We start from the raw sequence: 13,320 nt of genomic DNA, 5'->3' as shown, positions 1-13,320 counted from the left end.
CGGGGGTCGGGGGCGCGGCGCTGTGCCGGCGACTTGCCCGCGCGAGGCGCGCGCGCCGAGGCCCAAGCGGGAAGCTGCGCCCCGTCCGAGTCAGACTCGGTCGTTGCGGCCCGCCGGTCTCGCGCTACGGCCAGGATGCGGAGTTTGATCGACACTGGTGGGAGCCGGGGGGTCGAAGGGGTTCCGGCCGCCCCGCCGTCCTCAGCGCCGCTGTCACCCAGACGGGAAGCTGCGCCCCGTCCGAGTCAGACTCGGTCGGTGCGGCCCGCTGTGGCCAGCTGGCAACTAGCTACGGAAGGGTACCGGCGCTCCCGACGAACCCGCCGGGGTGGCTGGTGACCAACGCTGCGTTCGGCGCTTATTGCTGCGACCGGGAGGGAAGCTGCGCCCCGTCCGAGTCAGACTCGGTCGTTGCGGCCCCCCCGAGCCCGCACGCCTCTCGCGGAAGGTCATACGCCACCGGCGGCACGAAAGACGCCTCCCGCAACGCGGTAGTCGGGAAAGGCTATTCGGATAGTCGAGCAGAGTTGCGACAACACATCCCGCGGTGCCGTCTGGTTAGGCAAGGGTTTGAGAAACAGCATTCGCGGTAGACCGGCGCGGCCGGCGGACACCCACGCGGCGTGCCGCAATCGGATCGCGCGCTCGGCCTCCGTTGATTTCCTCTAGGTGGGTGATTCGGGGCGTCTCGGTCTCGCTGCCGTTCGGTCGCGCCAAGGCCTGCGGGGGCGGCGCGTAGCGCACGCTCTCGCGGCGGCCGAGGCGCTAGAGTGCGACCCGCAAGTGGGGAGGAACCGTCCACCCAACGCCGGCGCGAGCCGGGGCCGGTGGGGGCCCTACCAAGGCGGGTCATGAGTGCCAGTCGGTCAGTTCGGGAGAAGGGGAGGGTACTCGGAGGCCCGCCGGGAGCAGACGGGGGTCCGGAAGCTGAGGGGGGTGAAGGACGGCGGCCGGGAGCAGACGGCCGTCCCCGGGAGGGGGTGTTCGTTCACGTGCGGACGCCGGGAGCAGGCGGCCGTCACGCGATTCTGCCAACCGTTCCTACCGGCCTGTGTTTAAGGAGGCGGCCGGTCCTCCGTCCTTGGATGGATAAGATTCGCAGATTTTCGCCCGGCCTGTGTTTAAGGAGGCGGCCGGTTCCCTCCTTCCTTCCTTTCTTGGATGTATAACATTCGCAGATTTTCGCCCGGCCGGTGGTTTAAGGAGGCGGCCGGTCCTCCCTCCTTGGATGTATAACATTCGCAGATTTTCGCCCGGCCTATGTTTAGTGAGGCGACCGGTCCTCCCTCCTTGGATGTATAACATTCGCATATTTTCGCCCGGCCGGTGGTTTAAGGAGGCGGCCGGTCCTCCCTCCTTGGATGTATAACATTCGCAGATTTTCGCCCGGCCTATGTTTAGTGAGGCGACCGGTCCTCCGTGGAGAGCGACCCGCAAGTGGGGAGGAACCGTCCACCCAACGCCGGCGCGAGCCGGGGCCGGTGGGGGCCCTACCAAGGCGGGTCTCATTGCCTGTCGGTCAGTTCGGGAGAAGGTGGGGGTACTCGGAGGCCCGCCGGGAGCAGACGGGGGTCCGGAAGGTGAGGGGGTGAAGGACGGCGGTCGGGAGCAGACGGCCGTCCCCGGGAGGGGGTGTTCGTTCACGTGCGGACGCCGGGAGCAGGCGGCCGTCACGCAATTCTGCCAACCGTTCCCACCGGCCTGTGTTTAAGGAGGCGGCCGGTCCTCCACGAGAAGAATTCTGCCAAACGTTCCACCGGCCTGTGTTTAAGGAGGCGGCCGGTCCTCCCCGTCGTTCCGCCGGCTTGTGTTTAAGGAGGCGGCCGGTCCTCCACGAGAAGAATTCTGCCAAACGTTCCACCGGCCTGTGTTTAAGGAGGCGGCCGGTCCTCCCCGTCGTTCCGCCGGCTTGTGTTTAAGGAGGCGGCCGGTCCTCCACGAGAAGAATTCTGCCAAACGTTCCACCGGCCTGTGTTTAAGGAGGCGGCCGGTCCTCCCCGTCGTTCCGCCGGCTTGTGTTTAAGGAGGCGGCCGGTCCTCCACTATTCCTTCCTTGGATGGAAAGCATGTAGCACTTTGAAAATTTTCGAGCACTGTGACACTTTGAAAATTTTCGAGAGTTTTTGTACTTAGAAAATTTTTCGCTCTTGCACTTCCAGAGTGCTTTGCGGTAGCTCCTAGGTTCGCTGTCCGAGCATGTGAACACTTTTTGGGGGGGAACACATCGCTAGAGACACCAGCCGCCTGGTTCTCGGGGCCAAAACTTGTGTTCCCCACACTCGTTCTGACTATATTTTGCGATTTGGGGGTAAAGGTAATGAGTACAGTGACTAGGGGGACCAACTCATCGTACTCTGGCGCACCAACAGACCAAAGCTGGTACTGCACTTACCCCTGGTACCCCAACGCCTGGTACCTGACGGGCGAGAGGCTGATTTTTCGCTATTTGCGGCCGACCGAGGGAACCAGGCAAAGCGGACACTTTACGGCGCAAGAGCCGTTGGCACTTAGAAAATATTCGCCAAAGTTGGCGCGAGCTCCAGAAGGAGAGGCTGATTTTTCGCTATTTGTGGCCGACCGAGGGAACCAGGCAAAGCGGACACATTACGGCGCAAGAGCCGTTGGCACTTAGAAATTTTTTGACAAAGTTGGCGCGAGCTCCAGAAGGAGAGGCTGATTTTTCGCTATTTGTGGCCGACCGAGGGAACCAGGCAAAGCGGACACTTTACGGCGCAAGAGCCGTTGGCACTTAGAAAATATTCGCCAAAGTTGGCACGAGCTCCAGAAGGAGAGGCTGATTTTTCGCTATTTGTGGCCGACCGAGGGAACCAGACAAAGCGGACACATTACGGCGCAAGAGCCGTTGGCACTTAGAAAATATTCGCCAAAGTTGGCACGAGCTCCAGAAGGAGAGGCTGATTTTTCGCTATTTGTGGCCGACCGAGGGAACCAGACAAAGCGGACACATTACGGCGCAAGAGCCGTTGGCACTTGCGCGAGCTCCAGAAGGAGAGGCTGATTTTTCGCTATTTGTGGCCGACCGAGGGAACCAGACAAAGCGGACACTTTACGGCGCAAGAGCCGTTGGCACTTAGAAAATATTCGCCAAAGTTGGCGCGAGCTCCAGAAGGAGAGGCTGGTTTTTCGCTATTTGTGGCCGACCGAGGGAACCAGGCAAAGCGGACACATTACGGCGCAAGAGCCGTTGGCACTTAGGCGAGCTCCAGAAGGAGAGGCTGGTTTTTCGCTATTTGTGGCCGACCGAGGGAACCAGGCAAAGCGGACACATTACGGCGCAAGAGCCGTTGGCACTTAGGCGAGCTCCAGAAGGAGAGGCTGATTTTTCGCCGTTTGTGGCCGACCGAGGGAACCAGGCAAAGCGGACACATTACGGCGCAAGAGCCGTTGGCACTTAGGCGAGCTCCAGAAGGAGAGGCTGATTTTTCGCCGTTTGTGGCCGACCGAGGGAACCAGGCAAAGCGGACACATTACGGCGCAAGAGCCGTTGGCACTTAGGCGAGCTCCAGAAGGAGAGGCTGATTTTTCGCCGTTCGTGGCCGACCGAGGGAACCAGGCAAAGCGGACACATTACGGCGCAAGAGCCGTTGGCACTTGCGCGAGCTCCAGAAGGAGAGGCTGATTTTTCGCTATTTGTGGCCGACCGAGGGAACCAGGCAAAGCGGACACATTACGGCGCAAGAGCCGTTGGCACTTAGGCGAGCTCCAGAAGGAGAGGCTGATTTTTCGCCGTTTGTGGCCGACCGAGGGAACCAGGCAAAGCGGACACATTACGGCGCAAGAGCCGTTGGCACTTAGGCGAGCTCCAGAAGGAGAGGCTGGTTTTTCGCTATTTGTGGCCGACCGAGGGAACCAGGCAAAGCGGACACATTACGGCGCAAGAGCCGTTGGCACTTAGAAAATATTCGCCAAAGTTGGCACGAGCTCCAGAAGGAGAGGCTGATTTTTCGCCGTTTGTGGCCGACCGAGGGAACCAGGCAAAGCGGACACATTACGGCGCAAGAGCCGTTGGCACTTAGGCGAGCTCCAGAAGGAGAGGCTGATTTTTCGCCGTTCGTGGCCGACCGAGGGAACCAGGCAAAGCGGACACATTACGGCGCAAGAGCCGTTGGCACTTGCGCGAGCTCCAGAAGGAGAGGCTGATTTTTCGCTATTTGTGGCCGACCGAGGGAACCAGACAAAGCGGACACTTTACGGCGCAAGAGCCGTTGGCACTTAGAAAATATTCGCCAAAGTTGGCGCGAGCTCCAGAAGGAGAGGCTGGTTTTTCGCTATTTGTGGCCGACCGAGGGAACCAGACAAAGCGGACACTTTACGGCGCAAGAGCCGTTGGCACTTAGAAAATATTCGCCAAAGTTGGCGCGAGCTCCAGAAGGAGAGGCTGGTTTTTCGCTATTTGTGGCCGACCGAGGGAACCAGGCAAAGCGGACACATTACGGCGCAAGAGCCGTTGGCACTTAGGCGAGCTCCAGAAGGAGAGGCTGATTTTTCGCCGTTCGTGGCCGACCGAGGGAACCAGGCAAAGCGGACACATTACGGCGCAAGAGCCGTTGGCACTTAGGCGAGCTCCAGAAGGAGAGGCTGATTTTTCGCCATTCGTGGCCGACCGAGGGAACCAGACAAAGCGGACACATTACGGCGCAAGAGCCGTTGGCACTTAGAAAATATTTGCCAAAGTTGGTGCGAGCTCCAGAAGGAGAGGCTGATTTTTCGCCATTCGTGGCCGACCGAGGGAACCAGACAAAGCGGACACATTACGGCGCAAGAGCCGTTGGCACTTAGAAAATATTTGCCAAAGTTGGTGCGAGCTCCAGAAGGAGAGGCTGATTTTTCGCCATTCGTGGCCGACCGAGGGAACCAGACAAAGCGGACACATTACGGCGCAAGAGCCGTTGGCACTTAGAAAATATTTGCCAAAGTTGGTGCGAGCTCCAGAAGGAGAGGCTGATTTTTCGCCATTCGTGGCCGACCGAGGGAACCAGACAAAGCGGACACATTACGGCGCAAGAGCCGTTGGCACTTAGAAAATATTCGCCAAAGTTGGCGCGAGCTCCAGAAGGAGAGGCTGATTTTTCGCCGTTCGTGGCCGACCGAGGGAACCAGGCAAAGCGGACACATTACGGCGCAAGAGCCGTTGGCACTTAGAAAATATTCGCCAAAGTTGGCGCGAGCTCCAGAAGGAGAGGCTGATTTTTCGCCGTTCGTGGCCGACCGAGGGAACCAGGCAAAGCGGACACATTACGGCGCAAGAGCCGTTGGCACTTAGGCGAGCTCCAGAAGGAGAGGCTGGTTTTTCGCTATTTGTGGCCGACCGAGGGAACCAGGCAAAGCGGACACATTACGGCGCAAGAGCCGTTGGCACTTAGGCGAGCTCCAGAAGGAGAGGCTGATTTTTCGCCGTTTGTGGCCGACCGAGGGAACCAGGCAAAGCGGACACATTACGGCGCAAGAGCCGTTGGCACTTAGGCGAGCTCCAGAAGGAGAGGCTGGTTTTTCGCTATTTGTGGCCGACCGAGGGAACCAGGCAAAGCGGACACATTACGGCGCAAGAGCCGTTGGCACTTAGGCGAGCTCCAGAAGGAGAGGCTGATTTTTCGCCGTTTGTGGCCGACCGAGGGAACCAGGCAAAGCGGACACATTACGGCGCAAGAGCCGTTGGCACTTAGGCGAGCTCCAGAAGGAGAGGCTGGTTTTTCGCTATTTGTGGCCGACCGAGGGAACCAGGCAAAGCGGACACATTACGGCGCAAGAGCCGTTGGCACTTAGAAAATATTCGCCAAAGTTGGCACGAGCTCCAGAATGAGAGGCTGATTTTTCGCCGTTTGTGGCCGACCGAGGGAACCAGACAAAGCGGACACATTACGGCGCAAGAGCCGTTGGCACTTAGGCGAGCTCCAGAAGGAGAGGCTGATTTTTTCGCTATTTGTGGCCGACCGAGGGAACCAGGCAAAGCGGACACATTACGGCGCAAGAGCCGTTGGCACTTAGAAAATATTCGCCAAAGTTGGCACGAGCTCCAGAATGAGAGGCTGATTTTTCGCCGTTTGTGGCCGACCGAGGGAACCAGACAAAGCGGACACATTACGGCGCAAGAGCCGTTGGCACTTAGGCGAGCTCCAGAAGGAGAGGCTGATTTTTTCGCTATTTGTGGCCGACCGAGGGAACCAGGCAAAGCGGACACTTTACGGCGCAAGAGCCGTTGGCACTTAGGCGAGCTCCAGAAGGAGAGGCTGATTTTTCGCCGTTTGTGGCCGACCGAGGGAACCAGGCAAAGCGGACACATTACGGCGCAAGAGCCGTTGGCACTTAGGCGAGCTCCAGAAGGAGAGGCTGGTTTTTCGCTATTTGTGGCCGACCGAGGGAACCAGGCAAAGCGGACACATTACGGCGCAAGAGCCGTTGGCACTTAGAAAATATTCGCCAAAGTTGGCACGAGCTCCAGAAGGAGAGGCTGATTTTTCGCCGTTTGTGGCCGACCGAGGGAACCAGGCAAAGCGGACACATTACGGCGCAAGAGCCGTTGGCACTTAGGCGAGCTCCAGAAGGAGAGGCTGATTTTTCGCCGTTTGTGGCCGACCGAGGGAACCAGGCAAAGCGGACACATTACGGCGCAAGAGCCGTTGGCACTTAGGCGAGCTCCAGAAGGAGAGGCTGATTTTTCGCCGTTTGTGGCCGACCGAGGGAACCAGGCAAAGCGGACACATTACGGCGCAAGAGCCGTTGGCACTTAGGCGAGCTCCAGAAGGAGAGGCTGATTTTTCGCCGTTCGTGGCCGACCGAGGGAACCAGGCAAAGCGGACACATTACGGCGCAAGAGCCGTTGGCACTTGCGCGAGCTCCAGAAGGAGAGGCTGATTTTTCGCTATTTGTGGCCGACCGAGGGAACCAGGCAAAGCGGACACATTACGGCGCAAGAGCCGTTGGCACTTAGGCGAGCTCCAGAAGGAGAGGCTGATTTTTCGCCGTTTGTGGCCGACCGAGGGAACCAGGCAAAGCGGACACATTACGGCGCAAGAGCCGTTGGCACTTAGGCGAGCTCCAGAAGGAGAGGCTGGTTTTTCGCTATTTGTGGCCGACCGAGGGAACCAGGCAAAGCGGACACATTACGGCGCAAGAGCCGTTGGCACTTAGAAAATATTCGCCAAAGTTGGCACGAGCTCCAGAAGGAGAGGCTGATTTTTCGCCGTTTGTGGCCGACCGAGGGAACCAGGCAAAGCGGACACATTACGGCGCAAGAGCCGTTGGCACTTAGGCGAGCTCCAGAAGGAGAGGCTGATTTTTCGCCGTTCGTGGCCGACCGAGGGAACCAGGCAAAGCGGACACATTACGGCGCAAGAGCCGTTGGCACTTGCGCGAGCTCCAGAAGGAGAGGCTGATTTTTCGCTATTTGTGGCCGACCGAGGGAACCAGACAAAGCGGACACTTTACGGCGCAAGAGCCGTTGGCACTTAGAAAATATTCGCCAAAGTTGGCGCGAGCTCCAGAAGGAGAGGCTGGTTTTTCGCTATTTGTGGCCGACCGAGGGAACCAGACAAAGCGGACACTTTACGGCGCAAGAGCCGTTGGCACTTAGAAAATATTCGCCAAAGTTGGCGCGAGCTCCAGAAGGAGAGGCTGGTTTTTCGCTATTTGTGGCCGACCGAGGGAACCAGGCAAAGCGGACACATTACGGCGCAAGAGCCGTTGGCACTTAGGCGAGCTCCAGAAGGAGAGGCTGATTTTTCGCCGTTCGTGGCCGACCGAGGGAACCAGGCAAAGCGGACACATTACGGCGCAAGAGCCGTTGGCACTTAGGCGAGCTCCAGAAGGAGAGGCTGATTTTTCGCCATTCGTGGCCGACCGAGGGAACCAGACAAAGCGGACACATTACGGCGCAAGAGCCGTTGGCACTTAGAAAATATTTGCCAAAGTTGGTGCGAGCTCCAGAAGGAGAGGCTGATTTTTCGCCATTCGTGGCCGACCGAGGGAACCAGACAAAGCGGACACATTACGGCGCAAGAGCCGTTGGCACTTAGAAAATATTTGCCAAAGTTGGTGCGAGCTCCAGAAGGAGAGGCTGATTTTTCGCCATTCGTGGCCGACCGAGGGAACCAGACAAAGCGGACACATTACGGCGCAAGAGCCGTTGGCACTTAGAAAATATTTGCCAAAGTTGGTGCGAGCTCCAGAAGGAGAGGCTGATTTTTCGCCATTCGTGGCCGACCGAGGGAACCAGACAAAGCGGACACATTACGGCGCAAGAGCCGTTGGCACTTAGAAAATATTCGCCAAAGTTGGCGCGAGCTCCAGAAGGAGAGGCTGATTTTTCGCCGTTCGTGGCCGACCGAGGGAACCAGGCAAAGCGGACACATTACGGCGCAAGAGCCGTTGGCACTTAGAAAATATTCGCCAAAGTTGGCGCGAGCTCCAGAAGGAGAGGCTGATTTTTCGCCGTTCGTGGCCGACCGAGGGAACCAGGCAAAGCGGACACATTACGGCGCAAGAGCCGTTGGCACTTAGGCGAGCTCCAGAAGGAGAGGCTGGTTTTTCGCTATTTGTGGCCGACCGAGGGAACCAGGCAAAGCGGACACATTACGGCGCAAGAGCCGTTGGCACTTAGGCGAGCTCCAGAAGGAGAGGCTGATTTTTCGCCGTTTGTGGCCGACCGAGGGAACCAGGCAAAGCGGACACATTACGGCGCAAGAGCCGTTGGCACTTAGGCGAGCTCCAGAAGGAGAGGCTGGTTTTTCGCTATTTGTGGCCGACCGAGGGAACCAGGCAAAGCGGACACATTACGGCGCAAGAGCCGTTGGCACTTAGGCGAGCTCCAGAAGGAGAGGCTGATTTTTCGCCGTTTGTGGCCGACCGAGGGAACCAGGCAAAGCGGACACATTACGGCGCAAGAGCCGTTGGCACTTAGGCGAGCTCCAGAAGGAGAGGCTGGTTTTTCGCTATTTGTGGCCGACCGAGGGAACCAGGCAAAGCGGACACATTACGGCGCAAGAGCCGTTGGCACTTAGAAAATATTCGCCAAAGTTGGCACGAGCTCCAGAATGAGAGGCTGATTTTTCGCCGTTTGTGGCCGACCGAGGGAACCAGACAAAGCGGACACATTACGGCGCAAGAGCCGTTGGCACTTAGGCGAGCTCCAGAAGGAGAGGCTGATTTTTTCGCTATTTGTGGCCGACCGAGGGAACCAGGCAAAGCGGACACATTACGGCGCAAGAGCCGTTGGCACTTAGAAAATATTCGCCAAAGTTGGCACGAGCTCCAGAATGAGAGGCTGATTTTTCGCCGTTTGTGGCCGACCGAGGGAACCAGACAAAGCGGACACATTACGGCGCAAGAGCCGTTGGCACTTAGGCGAGCTCCAGAAGGAGAGGCTGATTTTTTCGCTATTTGTGGCCGACCGAGGGAACCAGGCAAAGCGGACACTTTACGGCGCAAGAGCCGTTGGCACTTAGGCGAGCTCCAGAAGGAGAGGCTGATTTTTCGCCGTTTGTGGCCGACCGAGGGAACCAGGCAAAGCGGACACATTACGGCGCAAGAGCCGTTGGCACTTAGGCGAGCTCCAGAAGGAGAGGCTGGTTTTTCGCTATTTGTGGCCGACCGAGGGAACCAGGCAAAGCGGACACATTACGGCGCAAGAGCCGTTGGCACTTAGAAAATATTCGCCAAAGTTGGCACGAGCTCCAGAAGGAGAGGCTGATTTTTCGCTATTTGTGGCCGACCGAGGGAACCAGGCAAAGCGGACACATTACGGCGCAAGAGCCGTTGGCACTTAGGCGAGCTCCAGAAGGAGAGGCTGATTTTTCGCCGTTCGTGGCCGACCGAGGGAACCAGGCAAAGCGGACACATTACGGCGCAAGAGCCGTTGGCACTTAGAAAATATTCGCCAAAGTTGGCACGAGCTCCAGAATGAGAGGCTGATTTTTCGCCGTTTGTGGCCGACCGAGGGAACCAGGCAAAGCGGACACATTACGGCGCAAGAGCCGTTGGCACTTAGGCGAGCTCCAGAAGGAGAGGCTGATTTTTTCGCTATTTGTGGCCGACCGAGGGAACCAGGCAAAGCGGACACTTTACGGCGCAAGAGCCGTTGGCACTTAGGCGAGCTCCAGAAGGAGAGGCTGATTTTTCGCCGTTTGTGGCCGACCGAGGGAACCAGGCAAAGCGGACACATTACGGCGCAAGAGCCGTTGGCACTTAGGCGAGCTCCAGAAGGAGAGGCTGGTTTTTCGCTATTTGTGGCCGACCGAGGGAACCAGGCAAAGCGGACACATTACGGCGCAAGAGCCGTTGGCACTTAGAAAATATTCGCCAAAGTTGGCACGAGCTCCAGAAGGAGAGGCTGATTTTTCGCTATTTGTGGCCGACCGAGGGAACCAGGCAAAGCGGACACATTACGGCGCAAGAGCCGTTGGCACTTAGGCGAGCTCCAGAAGGAGAGGCTGATTTTTCGCCGTTCGTGGCCGACCGAGGGAACCAGGCAAAGCGGACACATTACGGCGCAAGAGCCGTTGGCACTTAGAAAATATTCGCCAAAGTTGGCACGAGCTCCAGAATGAGAGGCTGATTTTTCGCCGTTTGTGGCCGACCGAGGGAACCAGGCAAAGCGGACACATTACGGCGCAAGAGCCGTTGGCACTTAGGCGAGCTCCAGAAGGAGAGGCTGATTTTTTCGCTATTTGTGGCCGACCGAGGGAACCAGGCAAAGCGGACACATTACGGCGCAAGAGCCGTTGGCACTTAGAAAATATTCGCCAAAGTTGGCACGAGCTCCAGAATGAGAGGCTGATTTTTCGCCGTTTGTGGCCGACCGAGGGAACCAGACAAAGCGGACACATTACGGCGCAAGAGCCGTTGGCACTTAGGCGAGCTCCAGAAGGAGAGGCTGATTTTTTCGCTATTTGTGGCCGACCGAGGGAACCAGGCAAAGCGGACACATTACGGCGCAAGAGCCGTTGGCACTTAGAAAATATTCGCCAAAGTTGGCACGAGCTCCAGAATGAGAGGCTGATTTTTCGCCGTTTGTGGCCGACCGAGGGAACCAGGCAAAGCGGACACATTACGGCGCAAGAGCCGTTGGCACTTAGGCGAGCTCCAGAAGGAGAGGCTGATTTTTTCGCTATTTGTGGCCGACCGAGGGAACCAGGCAAAGCGGACACATTACGGCGCAAGAGCCGTTGGCACTTAGAAAATATTCGCCAAAGTTGGCACGAGCTCCAGAAGGAGAGGCTGATTTTTCGCCGTTTGTGGCCGACCGAGGGAACCAGACAAAGCGGACACATTACGGCGCAAGAGCCGTTGGCACTTAGGCGAGCTCCAGAAGGAGAGGCTGATTTTTCGCTATTTGTGGCCGACCGAGGGAACCAGGCAAAGCGGACACTTTACGGCGCAAGAGCCGTTGGCACTTGGAAAATATTCTGAAATTCTCACCGACCTCCGTGGTGGAGAGGCCGAATTTTCGACATTCGTGGCCGACCGGGGAACCGTCGCCACTCGGACAACTTGTGCGGCAGCCCTCGGTGATTTTAGGACCGCTTTTTCACCCTCGCTGTCCGACCGGAGAACCGTCGTAGCTCGGACAGTTCGTGTGCCAGCATCCGCTGGCACTTAGAAAATTTTAAAAAAGAAAAAAATAGTCTTCTGCATATACGTTCTGACTATATTTTGCGATTAGGGGGTAAAGGTAATGAGTACAGTGACTAGGGGGACCAACTCATCGTACTCTGGCGCACCAACACGCCAAGGTTGGTACTGCACTTAGGCTGATTTTTGCGCTATTCGCGGCCGACCGGGGAACCAGCGCGGAGCGGACACATTACGGCGAATGAGCCGTTGGCACTTAGAAAATTTTTGAGCTTTTTTCGAACTTCCGTGAGGCTGATTTTGCGCTATTCGCGGCCGACCGGGGAACCAGCGCGGAGCGGACACATTACGGCGAATGAGCCGTTGGCACTTAGAAAATTTTTGAGCTTTTTTCGAACTTCCGTGAGGCTGATTTTGCGCTATTCGCGGCCGACCGGGGAACCAGCGCGGAGCGGACACATTACGGCGAATGAGCCGTTGGCACTTAGAAAATTTTTGAGCTTTTTTCGAACTTCCGTGAGGCTGATTTTGCGCTATTCGCGGCCGACCGGGGAACCAGCGCGGAGCGGACACATTACGGCGAATGAGCCGTTGGCACTTAGAAAATTTTTGAGCTTTTTTCGGACTTCCGTGTGGAGCTTTGGGGCCGTTCCGCCTAACTTTTTATGCCCGATTAGGCTTCCAGGGAGGCGGCTAAGCATTATTGACCAATCATGGAGCTTTTTTGGGACTTCCGTGTGGAGCTTTGGGGCCGTTCCGCCTAACTTTTTATGCCCGATTAGGCTTCCAGGGAGGCGGCTAAGCATTATTGACCAATCATGGAGCTTTTTTGGGACTTCCGTGTGGAGCTTTGGAGCCGTTCCGCCTAACTTTTTATGCCCGATTAGGCTTCCAGGGAGGCGGCTAAGCATTATTGACCAATCATGGAGCTTTTTTGGGACTTCCGTGTGGAGCTTTGGGGCCGTTCCGCCTAGCTTTTTATGCCCGATTAGGCTTCCAGGGAGGCGGCTAAGCATTATTGACCAATCATGGAGCTTTTTTGGGACTTCCGTGTGGAGCTTTGGGGCCGTTCCGCCTAACTTTTTATGCCCGATTAGGCTTCCAGGGAGGCGGCTAAGCATTATTGACCAATCATGGAGCTTTTTTGGGACTTCCGTGTGGAGCTTTGGGGCCGTTCCGCCTAGCTTTTTATGCCCGATTAGGCTTCCAGGGAGGCGGCTAAGCATTATTGACCAATCATGGAGCTTTTTTGGGACTTCCGTGTGGAGCTTTGGGGCCGTTCCGCCTAGCTTTTTATGCCCGATTAGGCTTCCAGGGAGGCGGCTAAGCATTATTGACCAATCATGGAGCTTTTTTGGGACTTCCGTGTGGAGCTTTGGGGCCGTTCCGCCTAGCTTTTTATGCCCGATTAGGCTTCCAGGGAGGCGGCTAAGCATTATTGACCAATCATGGAGCTTTTTTGGGACTTCCGTGTGGAGCTTTGGGGCCGTTCCGCCTAGCTTTTTATGCCCGATTAGGCTTCCAGGGAGGCGGCTAAGCATTATTGACCAATCATGGAGCTTTTTTGGGACTTCCGTGTGGAGCTTTGGGGCCGTTCCGCCTAGCTTTTTATGCCCGATTAGGCTTCCAGGGAGGCGGCTAAGCATTATTGACCAATCATGGAGCTTTTTTGGGACTTCCGTGTGGAGCTTTGGGGCCGTTCCGCCTAGCTTTTTATGCCCGATTAGGCTTCCA

The sequence above is a fragment of the Syngnathus typhle genome, unplaced genomic scaffold (assembly GCF_033458585.1).
Source record: "Syngnathus typhle isolate RoL2023-S1 ecotype Sweden unplaced genomic scaffold, RoL_Styp_1.0 HiC_scaffold_96, whole genome shotgun sequence".
NCBI classification, from domain to species: Eukaryota; Metazoa; Chordata; class Actinopteri; order Syngnathiformes; family Syngnathidae; genus Syngnathus; species Syngnathus typhle.
The sequence above is the reverse complement of the archived record's forward strand: the minus strand, read 5'-3'. Positions refer to the sequence as shown.